This window comes from Tamandua tetradactyla, chromosome 12 (assembly GCF_023851605.1).
Source record: "Tamandua tetradactyla isolate mTamTet1 chromosome 12, mTamTet1.pri, whole genome shotgun sequence".
Lineage (NCBI taxonomy): Eukaryota > Metazoa > Chordata > Mammalia > Pilosa > Myrmecophagidae > Tamandua > Tamandua tetradactyla.
Window position 1 is genome coordinate 36995488 of NC_135338.1, and position 12186 is coordinate 37007673.

The window sequence follows — 12186 nt, forward strand, 5'->3', positions numbered from 1 at the left end:
CACGTGGTCCTACCTGCAACCTCAGTGAGTCCCTTACTCATCCCAGTGATCAACCCCCCCTTACTAGCTTCCAGGGCTTTTCCACCAACCCACTCTCAGCCCTTAAAAAGCTGATTGCCCTTTGTTTAGACTGAGTTGAGTTCTACTTTCTCTCCCTTGCTAGAGCAACCCCTGAATGAAGTCATTCTTGCCTTTTTAACATTGTCTGGTGCAGTTTTTTCTTTGACAGGAATAACGGGGAGTCAATACTTAATGGGAACAGAGTTTCTGTTTGGTGTGATGAAAAAGTTTTGCAAATAGATAGCGGTGATGGCTGCACTAAATTGTGAATGTAATTAATGCCACTGAATTATACGTTTAAGAAATGGTTAAAATGGTAAATTTGTTGTATATATTTTTGGCACAATAATTTTTTAATGGTCTTTTGGAGGTCTTCTCCCACAACATTTTCCTAACTTTTTCTCACTTTTTTTTTCTTATCTTGTACCCACCCCTCCCCATCACCAATCCCTGGTGCTTGATAACAGGGGGAGTCATCTTCACTTATATCTAGAAGAATGCTTTTCAATTATTTCTGCTCCCAGGGTGACTTCAAAGTCATATGACAGTCCTCTCATTGGATGTCTTGAAAAGCACAGTAATTGGAGCAGTCAGTGGGAGGTGCAGCAGGGGAGCCCAAAAGAGCTGACAGGAAAAGGAACTCTCTTATACCTGCCTTAAGATCCTGAGACTCTAAGATTTCAAAATATAGTCCACTCTGGGGTGGGCCATGGTGGCTCAGGGGCAAAGTTCTTGCCTGCCACGCTGGAGACCTGGGTTCAATTCCTGGTGCTTGCCCATGCAAAAAAAAAAAAAAAAAAAAAAAAAAAAAAAAAAAAATATATATATATATATATATATATATGCACACACACTCTAACATTTCAAAACATAGTACAAAATATCAATACCACATTTTAAACCAAAAATAACAACTTTAGAGTCATCTTCTATTTCCATCCAAACCAGCCTCTCCCATCATGACCACCCTAAACTAATCTGCCAGCCTACAGACCACATTTCCTCTGCTAGCTTCTGTATTATCCACACCACTAGTCCCTCACTGCTTAGCAGTCATATAGTTGGGGTTGAATTTACTTTATTGCCCTGGCCTTTCCCACAGTGATTGTTCAGAGACAGATGCATTGTCTGTTCAGAGACAGATATATTAGCTTAGTTGATTCAATCATGGAAAGAATCAAGATTTTGTTTGAATGGTAGGGGGATGGAAACCCCTCTGGCCTTCTGGAAGGTGTGGTATGTGAATTTGAGGCTTGCAACCGCTGCAGCCATTTGGCTACCACAAGGTCAAACTGGCAAAGGATGAAGCCACATTAAGCAGGGAGCAGAGAGTGGCTCTCAGACACATGGAGATAGTACTCTAATCAAACAATGCTTGGAGCCTATATCTGGACTTTTCATTATGTTAATCAAGAAACCCCCTTTAGGAGTGGTAAGGGGTATAGAAAAAAAAAGGGGGGGACCAAAGGTTAAAATATATTGAGCAGATGGAAATACTAGTGGTCAATGAGAGGGAAGGGCAAGGGGTGTGGTATGTATGAGTTTTTTCTTTTTTCTTTTTATTTCTTTTTCTGGAGTGATGCAAATGTTCTACAAAATGATCATGGTGATGAATATAGAACTAAGTGATGATATAGTGAGCCATTGATTGTACACCATGCACAGAATGTTCGTATGTTAATAATGTTCATGTTTGCATGTTGTTTTGGTTTGATAATAAAAAATAAATGAAATAAATATGGTAGAACAAAAAAAAAGAAATCCCCTTTAATTTTTTAATGAAGTTTGAGTTTTTTTTTAAATCAGAACTTAAAGTACCATATTACAATCTTATAGCAAATTCTTTTTTCAGCATTACTGAGGTATAACTGACTTTAAGTGAACTGCACATATTCCAAGCATATGATCTCAGGGGACTTGACACATGTATAGAACTGTGAAACCATCTCTGCCATCAAAATAATGAACTTTTGCATCCTCAAAAGGTCCTCCTTTTTTTTTTTTTTTCTATACCCCTTACCACTCCTAAAGGGGGTTTCTTGATTAACATAATGCATCCTCAAAAGTTTCCTGGTACCTGTTGGGAATTCTATGCTCTCTCACCACTCCTCCCACACCCCCCAGACCTTGTTATATAGATTAGTTTGCATTCTCTAGAATTTTCTATTTTTTTAATCTCTTCTTTGTCTGGCTTCTTTCTAATTGTTGCAATTGTTTTTTAGTGGATACCATGAGATTTTCTAAATCAAGATCATGTCATCTGTGAATTTTACTTCATTTCTAACCTGGATGGCTTTTAAAACACTTATTTTTATTGTGAAATATAACATATATACAAAAAAGCAATAAATTCCAAAGTACATTTTAGTGAATAGTTATAGAATAGATTTCAACATTTGATATGGGTTACAGTTCCGCTGCAGGAGTTAATGCTAACCGTGACCAAGAAATGCTGTGGCGGCTTCTAGGAGAAGGAAGTGCGTGGCCGCAGCCCTACATTAGGACTGCTTGCTTTGATAGCTTGAGAGGAAGAGAATGTCCCCGAACATAGCTGGGTGTTCTTTCTATCTATTTCAAAGTAGCAAACACACTGTGCCACCAGGAAGCCTGCTTTCTACATTGCATACTTGACCCTAGTCACATACATATCTGTAGCTCTATATAACCTGTTGCTATCTGACAATAAACTTGCCTGTTGAAGGATGTCTGCAGGACCCCTGATCCCAGTCTTTCTTTTCATTTCATTTCTTGGTACTTTGAGCCTTGTGGCAGTAAACAACTGCAACATATGGCGCCCAATGTGGGGCTCAAAGGTTAATTTGGATGTCATACCAAGAAACCAAGCTCGGGTGAGCTACCAAATGGACTCGAGTCAAAGTAAGTAACATATTTTCCAGTAAGTAATATATTTTCCTTGTAGCATCAGGGTAATGGGTAATCATCATGGGCAGCTAGAAGAATATGTACAAATTCTAAAAACTCGTCTCAAAACTACAGGGGCCTCGGTGAAGACTTCAGAGTCACCAGAGCGCTTTTCTTTGGTACAGAAGTATTGCTATTGGTTTCAGCCTCAAGTCCGTAATGTTTTAAATCTTAAACAATGGAGATTGGTTATGAAGGCAATAATTCAGAACGGGGCAGTCTCACACAAGAAAAAGAGGAAATGAATCCTTTTTTAAAGTAAATGTATGGGTACTAGTTGTACAGACTTAGACAGTTGCTTGAGCTGAACTCGGCAATGTACTTTTACTTTTTCTCTGCTATCCAAATATATACTGGAGCCCATTGCTGACAGAACACCCCAACCCATACCTTTAACTTGGAAAACAAATGAGCCTATGTGGGTTGAGCAGTGGCCCTTATCTAAAGAAAAGTTAGAGGCTCTAACTCAATTAGTTCAAGAACAGTTTAAAGCAGGACATATAGAAGAATCTCATAGTCCTTGGAATTCTCCATATTTATTATAAAAAAGAAATCAGGAAAATGGAGAATGTTAATGATTTGACAAAAGTTAATGCTGTAATTCAGACTGTGCAACAGGACTAGATACAAAAACTCAAAAATGGACAGCACAATAATACCTAATTGTAAAGTAATCATGTTAAAACACTGAATGAAGCTGCATCTGAGCTATAGGTTTTTGTTTTGTTTTGTGTTGTTTTGTTTTGATTTTACTATTATTACTTTTATTTTTTTCTCTATATTAACATTCTATATCTTTTTCGGTTATGTTGCTAGTTCTTCTAAACCAATGCAAATGTACTAAGAAATGATGATCATGCAGCTATGTGATGATCTTAAGAATTAATGATTGCATGTGTAGAATGGTATGATCTCTAAATGTTGGGTTAATTTCTTTTTTTCCGTTAATTAAAAAAAAAAAAAAAGAGAAGGGATAATTGGAGATGAAGGGATACAGACTGTGCAACGGGACTGGATGTGGAGACTCAGAAATGGACAGCACAATACTACCCAATTGTAATGCAATTATGTTGGAACACTGAATGAAGCTGCATGTGAGGTATAGGTTTTTTGTTTTTGTTTTTTTTGTTTTTTTTTCTTTCTATTATTGTTTTAATTCTTATTCTGTTGTCTTTTTGTTTCTTTTTCTGAATCGATGCAAATGTACTAAGAAATGATGAATATACAACTATGTGATGTTATTAAGAATTACTGATTGTACATGTAGATTGGAATGATTTCTAATTGTTTTGTTAATTCTTTTTTTAATTAATAAAAAAAAAAAAAAAGTTAATGCTGTAATTCAACCTATGGAGTCATTACAACCTGGCTTGCCCACACCAGTTATAATTCCTAAAAACTGCTTTATTATTATGATGAATTTAAAAGATTGCTTCTTTATCATACCTTTAGCAGAGTAAAATAAAAATTAATTTCTGAGCTTGTTCTTAATGAGCTGCCTTTATATAAAAATTCATATACACCTGAGTCAGAGAAAATTTAATGGGAACAATGCCTGCTGAACAAAAGTCAGTACTCATTAATGGTTCCTATGGAATTATAATGGATTGGTCCCTAAGGGGTACCAGAATTGTAATTCTGACTCAAAGTGTTCTGTTAAGTTACCTTGGTTTACTCTAAATAATTATACTACTGAAATTTATACCAATGCTACAAATAAAATCTTGTGACAAGAGATGGGAATGGCAGCCCCATTTCCTTTTGTTAACTCAGGTCCTCGATAAACAGCAATTTGGAAACTGGCCGTGAGTTTAGCTCCTATTCATATTTGAAACAGAATTATATTTTAAGAACTTTAAAAATGAAAATTCTTGTTAAAAACTATATATTGATGTTTCAAATATGCATTAACTAAAATATTTTAAGTATTTAACCTTATTCTAACAAATTTAATTTTGATGGTAATTATATGTGGTAAAATATTTGCTTAAAATAATGACTTAAATATGAAAAATATAGAAGATGTATTTTTATTAATAGGAAAAAAAGAATAGTTTTATCTTAAGATGAAATGAATAACTGTTACAAACTGAGAAAAAGGTAAGACAAAGCCTGAGCTAATATAATAATTGCTGAGGGTTTATAAAAATGGAAATTATGGTCAAAATCAAGAAAGATTTAATGAGTCTAAAATGACAATATTTTCTTGGACTCTAAGCCTGTTCTAATAAAAATATATAAATTTTTTTCTAAGTAATCAGTGTAAAAAGCAGAGAGTCTGTGTTTTATCAAAATAACTTATGTTAACTTTTATCATGTCCTTATTTGTATAAAAAATACTGATTTTTCTCCTAGGTATCATTATACTAGTTAAAAACTGTTTCTTTTCTTGCCCCAAACCAGGGGGCTTAATCTATTAATCTAAGTAATATTGCTATAAATAAATCTATTACTGGCTAAATAATATTCAAATCATGTAAATACCTAAATTTCTTTAAGTCAAAATATTTTAATGCTTTGTCCAGTGTTTATATAAACTACATATGCATAAACTAAATTTATCCCAAAATAACCATGGCTTGTGTTAGGAACAAATCAAATTCTAAGGGTTGAATGCAAAAAAAATACATTTGTGGAGTCTGTTCTGTTCACCTGATCTTGCTATTGCATGCAACTAATGTTGCTATTGCGTGAGCTTGGTAAGAAACAGTTAGAATGTGCACTCTAGCTGGGAGGACTGGCTATTCTCCCGGAAGGAGGGGTACTTTAATAAAGATATCTAGGTCTCAGAAAGCTTCTCTTGGTCCCTAGCCAGTTCCCAGAGAACTCAACTGGGCCCAGTCATGTAAGCAGATTGGAATTTGGCCACTATTTGTAAAAAATATCATAAAAAAACTGCATGCAATAAATTTAAAATTACCAAAAATGCACAGCCAATTATAAAGAATCCTCATTCCTGCATTCCTTTTCAATCAATCCAATGAATATAATTCATTTTACAAAATCTAGTCATTTACTATGGGTACATATCACTATTAACACTTACTCTGCTTCCATTTTTGCTACCTGCCACTTTGGGGAAAACTCCAAACATGTTATTTTGCATTGCCTCACTACATTTCCCATTATGAATAAACCAGCAACACTCAATACAGATAATAGCCCTCGGTGATTTTACAGAACAAATAAATAATCATTTTCCTACATCTAAATTACTGTACTTCTTAAAACGCACCACATGGATTTTACCTAAAATAATAAAACAACACCCCATTGCAACCGTGTTAACTGTATTTACCGATGGTAGCAGTAATGGAAAAGCAGTATATGTTACTTATTAAGAACAAGAAATTTGGCAAACTAAACATACCTCTGCTCAACGCACTGGACTAGATGCAGTAATACGTGTTCTGGAGCATTTTCCTCAGGCCTTAAATATAATTTCCAATTCTGAATATGTGTGCCAGGCTGTAAATAATATCAAAATATCATTTCCTACAAATGATTTGGCTATTTTGTTTATACATTTACAAAATCTAATAGGAAGAAGAGCTAACCCCATATATATCATTCATATTCGTTCATGTACTGGTTTGCCTGGTCCACTCGCCCAACAAAATTCTCATGTAGATCAATTAGTCAGCATTGTACACACTCCTCACACTCTACATCAACTTACATCAATGCAAAAGGCTTAAGAAAACAATTCCCACAACTTACTAAAGATCAAGCCCAAGATATATCCGACAATATCCTACTTGCAGTCCTATAATTACCCCCTCCTTACTGGCAGGAACAAATCCACGAGGTACACACGCTAATTCTCTGTGGCAGATGGATGTTACCCACATTTCTTCATTCGGAAAATGACAATGGGTTCATGTAGTAATTGACACTTACTCTCATTTCATATGGGCCACAGTTCAAACTGGAGAACGTTTTTGTCATGTACGGGCTCACCTACTACATTTACAAATAATGGGTCTCCCAACAACAATAAAAACTGATAATGGTCCAGCATATACGAGGCAGGCTTTTCAAAAATTTTGTCGGACATATAATATCTCTCACATCACAGGAATCGCATATAATCCCACTGGTCAAGCCATTGTTAAATGAGCCAACAGAACCCTGAAAGAAATGTTAGAAAAACAAAAATGGGGAGATGTACATGTAGAAGGGATGATAACACATCAACCAAGAGACAGGATAATGAGAGCACTATTTACCTTCAAATTTTTAAATATTTATGAGTCTTTTAAGGAAACCCCTACGGAACGTCATTTTAATAATTTATTCAGGGAAACATCAAATGAAAATATGGGCAAACATAATACAGAAACACAATGTCAGTGAATATATCGGAAAGACATAAAAGATAATGAATGGAAACAAGGGGTTGTAAAAATATGGGGGTCGAGGATTTGCTCTTATCTTTTCAGATGACGGTGAGTCAATCTGGATCCCAGCTAAACGACTCAGGCCACGTTTAGAAAAAGACGCCTGCTTTGTGTCTGGATCTTAATAACAAGTAAGTGTGCAGTAATGGGAGAAAATCATATTTACTGGGATTTGTACCTAACTCCCCTCTTCTTCGTGTTTTGACATGCGTCGATATTTCTATGCCAGTATACTTAAATTATAATTTAAGATTCCCAGGACCGGTTGACACACAACTTCCAAAAATGCCTCTAGAAGGAAAGGCGATATTAAATTGAACATTATCTTATAATTTTAGACCATTGTGTATAGGAAATCAGCTTCCTTGCATGGTTATTACTAATCATACAACCTGGTTATCCCCGAATAATGGGTTCCTTAATATGCCATATGTATACCCTTCATTTAATTCTACTGAGTCAAATAAGACCTGTTTAAAGGAAAATGGAGAAAACTGGGAAGGATGGCAATTATGCCATAAGGAAAGTGCCATTATTGTCTTTAATGATTCCTATGGAATAGTGCGAGATGTGACCCCTGTGGAGCCACCTATCTCTAACTCAGGCATAACAGAAATAATACGGAAAGGAAAAATGAATCAAACTCTTATACATCAAGGAAAGTTTATACCTAACCCATGGAATGAGAAGCATAATGTCACTCAAAAAAATCTGTGGACAATATTCTTAGGTCTTGGACCCATATTTATAGCTAACTCTTCAAATTTCAATTTTATTTTAAATGTGTCACATGAGCATTTTTTAACAGTATGTACTTGGGATCCATATGTGTTTACTGTAAGGGAAATAATGATTAATACCACAGAGAAAGCTATACAGTGTGAAAATTGTTCTTTACGTGTCTTCAAGATATGAATTTACAGGAAAATCAAACCATTATACCTGCCAGAAGAAGACGAGAGATCTGGATACCGGGAAATATGACTCGGCCTTGGCAATCTTCTCCCGAAAGTCAATCGCTACTGCATTTAGCAGAGCATTATTTAAAAAGAACAAAAAGATTAATTGGTCTCATCATAGCAGCCATAATTGGGATAATAGGCATTATTATTGCCGCAGCTGTAGCTGGAACGGCCTTATATCAAACTATCCAAACTCAGCAATATGTGAAGGAATGACATAAAAAAGCTAGTGAGTTGTGGCATAGCCAAGCTCACATAGATGGACAATTGAATAACGGAGTAAATGATATTGAAACAGCTTTGATTCACATTGGAGATCAATTGTACAATTTAATTTTTTATGGAGATTAAAATGTGATTGGAATGAAAATAATTTCTGTATAACTGCATTAAAATATAATTTCACCATGGACTGGAATAAAATTCGTAGACATTTGCTTAGGCACACTGATAATTTATCTTTAGACATTATTTCTTTGCAGAAGCAGATCTTGGAGATGTCCCAGAATCAAATACACGTGGCTGAAGGAGACGATATAATCCAAACCTTTGCTAATGCACTTAAATCCATAAATTCTGTTTATTGATGGGAATCCCATCACTTTCTTGCCACCTTGGGGATGGGAGTGCTATTGTTCCTAATAATTCTCTTCCTCCTAGGTTGCATAAAGCAACGATTAACAACAGCCATTAACCACAGTGCACGCCAAGGACAAGCTAATAGCATGATTCTCATGAAAACCCTCAATACCCCTCGAAAATGAATCAGTGAGCTTGGCTGGTAGTCAATGATGGGTAAGACTCTCTTAACCGAGCAAGAAAGCAACCTAAGACAGACACAGTCACCATGATTCAAAACAAAACGGGGGAAATGCAGGAGTTAATGTTAACCATGACCTAGAAATGCTGTGGCGGCTTCTAGGAGGAGGAAGTGCTGTGGCTGCTTGCTTTGATAGCTTGAGAGGAAGAGAATGTCCCTGAACATAGCTGGGTGTTCTTTCTATTTATTTCAAAGTAGCAAACACACTGTGCCACCAGGAAGCCTGCTTTCTACATTGCATACTTGTCCCTAGTCACAGATCTGTAGCCCTATATAACCTGTTGCTATCTGACAGTAAACTTGCCTGTTGATGGATGTCTGCAGGACCTCTGAACCCAGTCTTTCTTTTCATTTCCTTTCTTGGTACTTTGAGCCTTGCTGTGGTAAACAACTGCAACATCCACAATTTCAGGTATTTCCTTCTAGCTGCTCTAAGACACTGGAGATTAAAAAGAAATATCAATATAATGATTCAGCGGTCATACTGAATGATTTAACATACATTTGTTAAATCCTAACTTCTTTGTATAACTCCTCCTTTTCCTTTGATTCTTCTTCCAGTCTTTAGGGATATTTGGGCTATGCCCATTCTAACTTTCTCCTGTTGAAAAGAGGTGTTGACAACATAGGATAGGGGGATGGAACTGGTTGATATTCTTGGAGAGACTGGCACCTCTGGGTTTCAGAATTTATCTGGCCTAGGAACCATCTGAAGGTTTTAGGTTCCTTAAAAGTAAATTTTGTAGGACCTCAGATAGAGTCTTGCATGTTCCTTAAGATTAACAGGAATAATGCTGGGTGGGGTTTGGTGAGCTGTGGCAATTAGCAGTATCTAGCTGAAGCTTGCAGAAGAGTAGCCTCCACAACAGCCTCTTGGCTCTATTTGAACTTTCTTAGTCACTGATACCTTATTTTGTTACATTTGTTTCCCCCCTTTTGGTCAGGAAGGTATTGTTGATCTCATAGTGCCAGGGCCAGGCTCAAATCTGCGACTCCTGTCCCACGTTGCCAGGAAGACTCACGCCCCTGGATGTCATGTCTCATGGAGGGGGGAGGGTAAGATTTCACTTGCAGAATTAGGCTTAGAGAGAGAGAGAGCCACATTCGAGCAACAAATGAGGTTTTCTGGAAGTAACTCTTAGGCATAATTATAGATTGGCTTAGCATCTCTACTACAGGAATAAGTGTCATAAGAGCAAACCTCAAAATCAAGGGCTTGGCCTATTTACTTGGGAGTCCCTAGTGTTTGAGACAGTATTCAGATGGCTTTTAATTTTTTTTCTTGCTTAATTGTCATGACTAGAAACTCTGGTACAATGTTGAATAGATGTGCAAAGAGTGGTTATCCTTGTCTTGTTCCCTGTCTTAGAAGGAAAGTGTTTCAGAAGGAAAGTATTTTGAGATTCATGCAACCTACTCCTTGTATCAATAGTTCACTACTTTTTGTTGCGGAATAGTTTTCATTGTACAGATGTAGCACCCATTGTTCATATGCTCACCTGTTGATGAACAATTGTTTTCAGTTTTGAGATATTACAAATAAATTAATTATGAATATTAGTCAACAAATCTTTGTATGTACACAAACTTTCATTAACTTTGGTTAAATATGTGAGAGGGAAATATTTTTTAAAATAACTTTCTTCTATTAAAAAAAGTACCATGTATTTAATATAGGAAAAACTGTATATAATATAGACCAAAAAGAAAAATGAAAAATAAATTTAACTCTGATTATATATTTTGATGTCTGGCCTTCCAAGAACAATGAACAGAGAAAAAAAGAAGAGTGAAAGAAAGATGGGAAGAGAATTTTGACTGAAACAAACAATGTGAACCTGGAGTATTGCCAGACAACCCAGCCAGCTTGTTATTTCTGGCGCCAGAACTATAGAGGAGGAATTCCCTTTTGGTAGTCTCATAACAAATGTAGTACTCAGTAAGTGCCATTTTGTTTTCAAGGTATTTGTGTACCCATTCGTGCTTGTTTTCTTATCCTCTGATAACAATTAATGGAACATGCTCAGTTAGTTTGTAGGGTTATTCATGAATCTTTTCTTTTCGCATTTATATCCCAAAGAATCAGACCCAAGTATCCTGTCTGGACACTTTAGGTTGTGGACAATTGAATGCAAACCTAATTTTATGTACTTTCCAATTTTTTAAATTAATGAATCTTTTTATAATTATAAAAAGTAATGACAAGAAACAAAAAGACAAATGCTGCATGATCTCACTGATATGATCTAGCGTTAATGAGTGAACTTGGCGCATTTCAGTTAAAAGCACAGATTATCAGGAGATAGAAATACGGTAGATTTTGGGTAATTGGAGCTGAAGGGATACAGACTTTGTAACAGGACTGATCATAAAAATTCATAAATGGATAGCACAATACTACCCGATCGTAGCACAATAATGTAAGTACACTGAATGAAGCTAAATATGAGAATAATAGAGAGAGAAGGGCTGGGGGCACAAACAAAACCAGAAGGAAAGATAGACAATAAAGACTGAGATGGCATAATCTAGGAATGCCTAAAGTGTACAATGATGGTGATTAAATGTACAAATTAAAAAATGTTTTTGCATGAGGAAGAACAAAGGAATGTCAATATTGCAGAGTGTTGAAAACAGATGGTCATTCATATTTTAAAACATCAACTTCTGGGTGAGACTAAAGGGAGAAATGCTTATTTGTTGCAAAATTTATATTTTGACTAGTGCATTTTCTAATTTAACTTTAACTTGTACGGTCAGTTTAATTGAACACTCTAAGTACATGGAACCTTGAATAGGACATGAGATTTCGTTGGTTTGTCCAGGTAAGTGTGAGGCCCTGATAAATCCCAGAATAATTTGGACAGTGAATAAAGATGTATTTGCAGATCTTATCCTTCCCTTTCTCCTCCTGCTCCAGCGGCTCTCCAACCACCACCGTGCCCTCTTCCGCCTTCGCTGGCTCCTCCGCCACCGGCCTCGACAGCCTTGCCACCCTCACCTTTCCTCCTCTAGAACAGCT